Source organism: Hordeum vulgare, chromosome 4H (assembly GCF_904849725.1).
Source record: "Hordeum vulgare subsp. vulgare chromosome 4H, MorexV3_pseudomolecules_assembly, whole genome shotgun sequence".
Taxonomy (NCBI): domain Eukaryota; kingdom Viridiplantae; phylum Streptophyta; class Magnoliopsida; order Poales; family Poaceae; genus Hordeum; species Hordeum vulgare.
Genome location: NC_058521.1, coordinates 239,491,249 through 239,500,154, shown reverse-complemented (window position 1 = coordinate 239,500,154; position 8,906 = coordinate 239,491,249).

Sequence of the window (8,906 nt, the reverse complement as noted above, 5' to 3'; positions counted from 1 at the left end):
ATAGCGTAAGTTACAACATAATTTGCAAAGACCTATTTGACTATGTTCATGATAGTTAAGTTCATCTGATGAACTCCCACTTAGACCGACATCCGTCCAGTCATCCAAGTGTTACATGATCCACGTCGACTAGCCCGTGTTCGATCATCACGTGAGACAGACTAGTCAGCAATGGTGAGCATCTCCAAGCTGATCGTGTCAACCATACGACTCATGTTCGACCTTTCGGTCTCCCGTATTCGAGGCCATGTCTGTACATGCTAGGCTCGTCGAGTCAACCTAAGTGTTTTGCGTGTGTAAACTAGCTTACACCTGTTGTATGTGAATGTTAGAATCTATCACACCCGATCATCACGTGGTGCTTCGAGACAACAATCCTTCGCAACGGTGCACACTTAGGGGAATACATATCTCAAAATTTTAATGAGGGATCATCTTATCTTTGCTACCGTCGTTCTAAGCAATAAGATGAAAAACATGATAAACATCACATGCAATCATATAGTGACATGATATGGCCAATATCATCTTGCTCCTTGGATCTCCATCTTCGGGGCACCATGATCATCATTATCACCGGCATGACACCATGATCTCCATCATTGTGTCTCCGTGGAGTCGTCACGCCAACTATTACTTCTACTACTATAGCTAACCGTTAGCGATAAAGTAAACTAATCAACATGGTGTTGCATCCCATACAATAAATTAAGACAACTCCTATGGCTCCTGTCGGTTGTCGTACTCATCTACATGCAAGTCGTGAATCCTATTACAAGAACATGATCAATCTCATACATCACACATGTAACATCACATTCTTTTGGCCATATCACATCACATAGCATACCCTGCAAAAACAAGTTAGACGTCCTCTAATTGTTGTTGCAAGTTTTACGTGGATGATTTGGGTTTTTAGCAAGAACGCTTCTTACCTACGTGACAGCCACAACGTTGATATGCCAATGCTACTTACCCTTCATAAGGACCCTCTTCATCGAATCCGATCCGACTGAAGTGGGAGAGACAGACACCCGCTAGCCACCTTATGCAACTAGTGCATGTCTGTCGGTGGAACCATTCTCACATAAGAGTACGTGTAAAGTCAGTCCGGGCCGCTTCATCCCACGATGTCGCCGAATCAAGATAAGACTAGTAACAACAAGCAATTGACAAAATCAGCGCCCACAACTTCTGTGTCCTACTCGTGCATAGAATCTACGCATAGAACCTTGGCTCGGATACCACAGTTGGGAACGTAGTAAATTCAAAATTTTCCTACGCCATACAAGGATCTATCTATGGAGAAACCAACAACGAGAGAGGTTGTAGAGCATCTTCATACCTTTGAAGATCGCTAAGTGGAAGCGTTACTATGAACGCGGTCGATGGAGTCATACTCGCAGCGATTCAGATCGCGGTTGGTTCCGATCTATGTGCCGAATCACTGCACCTCCGCGTTCAACACACGTACACCCAGGTGATGTCTCCCACGCCTTGATCAAGCAAGGAGGAGGGAGAGGTTGAGGGAGAGCTCCGATAGCACAACGGCGTGGTGTCGGTTGAGCTACGAGGTATTCCGACATGGCTTCGCCAAGCACTACAAAAGAGGAGGAAGAGGAGGAGCAGGGCTGCACCGAGAGAGAGATTTCGCGTGTCTCAAACAGCCCCAAAACCCCGGGTATATATGGGAGGGAGGAGGGTGCGCCACCTCTAGGGTTTCCACCCTAGGGGTGGCGGAAGCCCATCTGGGGCCAAGGGGGCGGTGGCCACGGTGGAGAGGGGAGGGTGGTGCCCTAGGTGGGCCTTAGGCCCCCTCTCACGCCTAGGGTTTGCCCCCTCCACCTCCTTGATGCGCCTTGGGCTGGGTGGGAGGCGCACCAGCCCACCAAGGGGCTGGTTCCCTCCCACACTTGGCCCATGTAGCCTCCCGGGGCTGGTGGCCCCTCTCGGTGGACCCTCGAAACCCTTCCCGTGGTCCCCTGTACATTACTGGTGTCACCCGAAACAATTCCGGTGACCAAATCCTCACTTCCTATATATAATACTTTACCCTCGGACAATTCCGTGGCTCCTCGTGATGTCCAGGATTTCATCCGGGACTCGGAACAACCTTCGGTAACATCGTACACTATTCCCATATAACCCTAGCGTCATCGAACCTTAAGTGTGTAGACCCTACGGGTTCAGGAGACATGCACACCTGACCGAGACATCTCTCCGGTCAATAACCAATGGTGGGGTCTAGATATCCATGTTGGTTCCCACATGTTCCACGATGATCACATCGGATGAACCACAATGTCAAGGATTCAGTCAATCCTGTATGCAATTCCCTTTGTCCATCGGTATGATACTTGCCCGAGATTCTATCGTCGGTATCCCTATACCTTGTTCAATCTTGTTACCGGCAAGTCTCTTTACTCGTTGTGTATCACATCATACCGTGGCTAACCCCTTAGTCATACTGAGCTCAATATGATGATAGATTACCGACTGGGCCCAGAGATACCTGTCCGTCACACGGAGTGACAAATCCCGGTCTCGATCCGTACAACTCAACAGACACTTTCGGAGATACCCGTAGTGCACCTTTATAATCACCCAGTTACGTTTTGACGTTTGGTACACCCAAATCACTCCTACGATATCTGGGAGTTGCACAATCTCACGGTCTAAGGAAATGATACCTGAAATTAGAAAAGCTTTAGCATACGAACAACACGATCTAGTGCTATGCTTAGGATTGGGTCTTGTCCATCACATCATTCCCCCAATGATGTGATCCCGTTATCAATGACATCCAATGTCCATGATCAAGAAACCATGACCATCTATTGACCAACGAGCTATCCAACTAGAGGCTTACTAGGGACACACTGTGATCTATATATTCACACATGTCTTACGGTTTCTGATTAATACAATTATAGCATGAATAATAGACAATTATCATGAACTAGGAAATATAATAAAAATCAATTTATTATTGCCTCTAGGGCATATTTCCAGCAGCCCAAACTTCCAAGAATCTGGTGCTGAGTTTGCTCAGATTCGCGCAAAACTCCACACCCCCTACCTGGCGCACCAAGATTCGGTGGGTGTGAAGTGGACACCTATGGGAATCAACGTGAAACCCTTGTGATCGTAGGGCGGGGAGAGGTGACGTGCAGAGTAGAGCTAACAATCACCACGCGACAAGCCTTTTTACCCAGGTTCGGGCCGCTTACGCGTAAAACCCTACCACTACAAGAAATATGTCAACTAACGACCTTCAATATTAGTTACTGAATGGTCATTGATTTCCATTTGTGACCTTTTTATGACCAAAAACAGAAGGTCTAAAGCTGAGGGTCTTTAATGTACTATTTTATGACCAAACAGAAGGTCGTAGGTTTAACGACCAAATGATTTGGTCACTAGCAATCTGTCCGCACCACGTCTGATCCACCGTGGCAGCGTGACGTGGCAGAATTATGACCAAATGAAAAGGTCGTAAATAAGATTCAGCCCGGTCCATTCCGGTCGTCTACATGAGCCCGGCCCAATAATTTGGCCTTTTATTTTCTGGGATAGAATCTTTTACTGAGCAGGTTTTTTATTAGTCTCCTTTTCTTTTGGGCCTTGTCCTACTCTTTTTAGTCCAGTTCTTGTTTGGGCCTTGGCCTACTCTTTTTTTAGGCCTAAGCCTTTTTAGACAAATTCTAATTTGGACCTTGGCCTACTCTTTTTTTAGGCCCAAGCCTTGTTAGTCTATTTCTTGTTTGGGCCTCGACCTTTTTGCTGTCCAAACTAACTTTAGTGCCCAAACAAAATGGTCCAAACAAAACATAAATAATTGACAACTTCACAGGTGCACAGCTTCACAAAATAGAGCAAGACATTGTTTCATCACCAGAATGACCAATCAAGTGGGCTAACTTCATCAGGTTTTTGAGAAGCTAGCCCACTTCACTATTTCTAGGACAGGTTCTACGCTAGGTTCAACTTCTAAAATGCTTTAGTGCCGAAGAGAGCCATCAAGTGGGCTAACTTCTCTTCCTGTTCCCGAGACTTCTTGCACAGCAGCTCTCAAGTTCCTTGTCGCGTGCAGCTTCATATTCTTTCGCCTTTAGTTTGATTGCTGCCATTTCTTCTTGCATCACTTCAGCTTGAAGCTCCAACCTCTCCAGCTTCTGCTCAAGATCACGAACATGAGCAGCCACAACAGCAGTTCCTTTGCCAGAGTTGTTACTAGATGACTTGAGCCCAACATTCCTGAGGAATGTGCTTTGGTTGACTTCGGTCTTGAGCACTTCTTCAACAATATCTGCATTAGACTTTGGTTCTTCACCTTCTTGTACCGGCGCGTCCTTAATTTTTTCCATCTCAAGCTAGCATATGGAGGAAAATGATAGACATTAATGGAAGATCTATTTCACATTCTGCAAGAGAAACCAAACAAGAATGCCACCAAACCAGACCAAGAAATGGATTATTTGAAGTAATCAAACCAGCACACAAAATCTATATGTAGATATTTTACTCAAACTCAAATAGAAGTAGATGATAACTACTAAACTTAAAGCATTGTTTGAATCTGGCTACAACAAGTGTACACACTTATGTGATCTAGAGACATGCAATCGGAACAATATGGTGGTTCTATATAATATGGCTTCTTTGTTGAGAACTAACATTCAGATCAATTTTCATCATATCATCAAAATGCAACAAATAGCAACAGCAAATTCTGATATCTTTGTTGAGAAGTGTACAACAAATTCCGATATCTTTGTTGAGATACCAAACCTATCTTAGGCTCTAGCAAACAGCATGAAATCATGGAACATAGTGTGTGTTCTTGCTCGCTGTGAATCAAATAGGGCTGAGGTCTATAGACAAAAGTTTGAACTAGCTGGACAAAAGCATGGAGTGACTTACTATAGCAATCTTGACTTGCTCCGAAAACCCGTGCTTCTTGCTGTTGTGGGTGGCCTTGAACAAGTCAATCGCAGACAACTCCTCACCCTTACGCTCTTCTTTCTGAAATGTTTTTCAACAAAAATCGAAATGTTATTCAGCAAGAATAAGAAATGATATTCAACGAGGATCAAACAGTAAGGTCTTTAGAAAAAGGTACTCATAGTGGCAAAAATGTGTGCGGTGTAGTGCCTGGAAACAGTTCTCTGTTGGTACACGACCTTTTCTCGATTAATCTTGTTCGACACACAGGTTTCCTACAAAAACGCATAATGTTATTTGCCAAGTTGAAAGAAAGTGGAATAGACAGTAGTATAGTAGGACAATACGAGTCTGAGCATATTTGATTTGGAAATGTTTCAGTTATCCTGCACTAGCACAAGTACATGAACAACTAGTACTATATAAGAGTCAGTGTATTATATATGGTGTTGATTTTGAAAGTTGATGCTCGCTATTGTTCCTACTCTGATCAGAAACATGGAAGAGGAAGAAGGGGACCATGGCCCATTCCCATCCTGATGTGCAGAACATAAATCAGCAAACATAGCATATACATACCTTGTGTCTTGGGGTAGACCACATCTGCACGAGAGCTTGCCATTCACCGTCCGTCAGATCTGGCATCGGAGACTTGGTGCTCACTTTGTTTGCTGCTACGGTATCAAAATACTTCTTCTTGATATTATGGCGTTGATTCTTTGAACTTTTCTGCGTAACATTTTTGCACACGTACTTGATGGTCTCCGAGTCTGTGTTTATCTCAAAATTTGCCTACCAAGACAACAAACAAGGAATGAACAACATTAGTGATCATTAACTACATAACAGAAAATAGAGTAGCACATTAACTATAAAACAAGTAGCTTACAACAACTTTCCCAATGTAGTCCTCCACTAGAGTAGCATTATTTTTGTATTCCTTGAAGTGAGGAAGAACCGACAGATGGCTTCTTGCAACAAGTCCACACTCAGAAGCAAACTTTGCTGCCTGTAGAGGCTTCTCTGGACGCTTCATCCCTTGGGCAATTTGGATAGGCACCTTTGTGCCAAGCGACTTGGTGATTCTCTCTATCCCTTTTCCCTTTCTAAGTCTATGCTTTTTAGTCATTGCATCTGAAAATGAAATTGAACTCGTAAATTAGAAGAGAAATCGACAAATGCAGGAATGGTTCTGCTAAACAGGTAAGCATACATGATCACTTCCATTTGCAAAATGCACTAGTAAAAGAGAAGGTGAACTTGCCTGGTTGAAGCACAAGCTGCTCTTCTTCTTCATTGATGACATCATTCCTATCAATAGAAGGTGCACCACGCCTGAGGCGTATGCAGACAGTGCCGCTTTCATCCATGCAGAGGGTGGTTTCTTCGTCCATCGGCGAAAACTCATCACACATTTCCACCGAGCTCTGAAAGTCCATGCCCAACGGACTTTCCTGATGGTCCGTCGCAGTCGCCACAGTTGCTTTCTGCCTTGTGACTCTATCAGGTTCATCAGGTTCCAGGATCCTCTTTGTTTGTCCTGGAGGTGGGGCCATCACCCTTCCTGGAGGCATTGCAGCAGATGCTTCTGAGCTCTTCCTATTCTTGTTGGTTGTCTTCTTAACACCAGGCCTCTTCATTCTAGATTCCTTCAGTGCCTTGTATAAATAGCATAGAAAAAAATTAGATCACAAGATAAATATGTGAGCACAAGGAAACACAGGGCATACAAGAACCCGAACCCTCCAAGCAAGACAGAGTTTGCACCTTAACAGTCTTGTGCACTACAACTTCATCCTCCTTAGGATTGTACTCTGGGTCATCACTGATAACTCCACTACCTTCTTGAACCCCATTAGTTGTACCTTATCATACATCATTTGTTTTCCTAATCATTGACGATATTGCATCAATGCCAAGGGACTGGAATATCCGATTGTTCCTCATCATATTTCTAGCCCTAACCTTCTCGTACTCGGTGAGAGGAGGCTCATCTTTGCAAGGAAAAGGAAACATAATTATTAGTTTAATTGTTGGAATGCATGGACAGACATCCAAACATATCTTATGATATTTTTATTATCATTTAATCCTACTTATTCAGCTAAGGAAGAGTAACATCACACATGCACAGCTAAGACAGCTAATTCAGATTACACCAATACATTTGCATAATAAAATCTGACAGTATTTTACATCACCACCCTCCAAGACATTTTACTTAGCATATTACATTTCACTTAGCATATTAAGACACATTTTATAAATTTGAAAGTATAAGCACAAGGAGAAACTTGCATACCACTCGTTGGCCTCGGGTTTGACCTTGTCATCCTTGACATGGATGATCTTGAGGTGGTGCTTGCAAAATAGAATAAACAACAATCAGATACAATAGGGATAAAGTACTAAACTGACAGTTGAAGCAAGCAACTAAATTGAAGCACTTGGACTAGCATGCACATACAAGTGTAGCAATGCATAAGTATTAAAACATGTGAAACAGGAGGTAGTAATGTACTAAACTGATAGTTGAAGAAAACTATATATGTGAAGCAATGCATTAACTATTTACAACAATTACTTTTATGTTTTAACTTGCAATTTTATCCATGTACCTGCAATCATAAGAAAAGTAATTATTCAACTGTATCCCTAATGGAGGCAAACATATGCATTCATAGCAACTGGTTGCCCAACATTTGGTGAATAAAGAAGCAAGCAGTGTGCAAGCAAGCAAGCAAAGTGCATAAGTGCTACTAATACAAGCAAGCAAGCAAGCAAAGTGCATAAGTGCTACTAATACAAGCAAGCAAGCAAAAGAAGTGCTACTGATAGAAACAAGCATAGTGCTACTGATAGAAACAAGCAAGCAAGGAAGAAAATTGAAGAGGAGCAAGCAAGCAAGTACTGTTGATACCAACCCTAGTAGCTTCTTCTCCAAGCGCTACTGATACAAGCAAGTATTGTTGATGGAAACTCTAATTAACCATGTATGCTAGCAAGCAAGCAAGCCATAGTAGTCAAGCAACATGAACCCTAACCCTATGAACCACGTCAGCAGACATATTTACCCCATGAACCCTAACCCTAACCCCATGAATGTACCGAACCATCCCCATTGATCCAGCCCCATGAACCCTAGAAGAACACATGAGGGGGATCTATCAAACCCTAGAAGATCTACTAGAAGAACACATGAGGGGATCTATCAACGGGAGATGGGTCAAGGGGAGAGGTACTGTCGTCGTCGATGTAGCCGTAGCCGTCGACGTCGATGTAGATGTAGCCGTCGTCGTCGATGTAGATGTAGCCGTCGACGTCGTCGATGTAGTCGTCGTCGATGTAGATGTAGCCGTCGACTTCGTCAATGTCATCATCGTCGGGGAGAGGGGAGAGGGGCGGAGGGGCGGCGCGGAGCACGGGAGGGGCGGCGGGGCGGCGCGGAGCAGGGGAGGGGCGGCGGAGTGGGGAGTGGAATGGACCCCGCGTGGGTAGTGGGGAGTGGAATGGAGAGGGGAGTGGGAGACGGAGTGGCGGGTCCCGCGTGGTAGTGGGAGAAGGAGTGGAGGGAAATTTTGGTGGGGTGAGAGGGAAAATTTGGTGGGGTGGGAGGGGAAATTTTCACTAGTTTTTTGGGGTTTGGAGGCAGACTTTTTCTTTTTCTTTTTTATAAACATTGTAGAAATAATGGTTAAAATCATACCGAATAGTTCAAGAAGACATTGGTACTCAAATATATATATTTTTTCTAGTTGGCAGGTCACATGTGATGATGCGACACGAAGGTTTCCCATTTTTTTGATTTTTTTTAATTTTTCATGGCCATTTCAAAATGCGGTCGAAACGGCGGGCATGACCGTTCCTACCTAGTGGTTGAATCTTGGAAACCTTTTGGTGTTTCTATGATTAAATAGATACTTGTGTACCTAGAAATGATTTTTGGAAAAAATAAAGAGCAA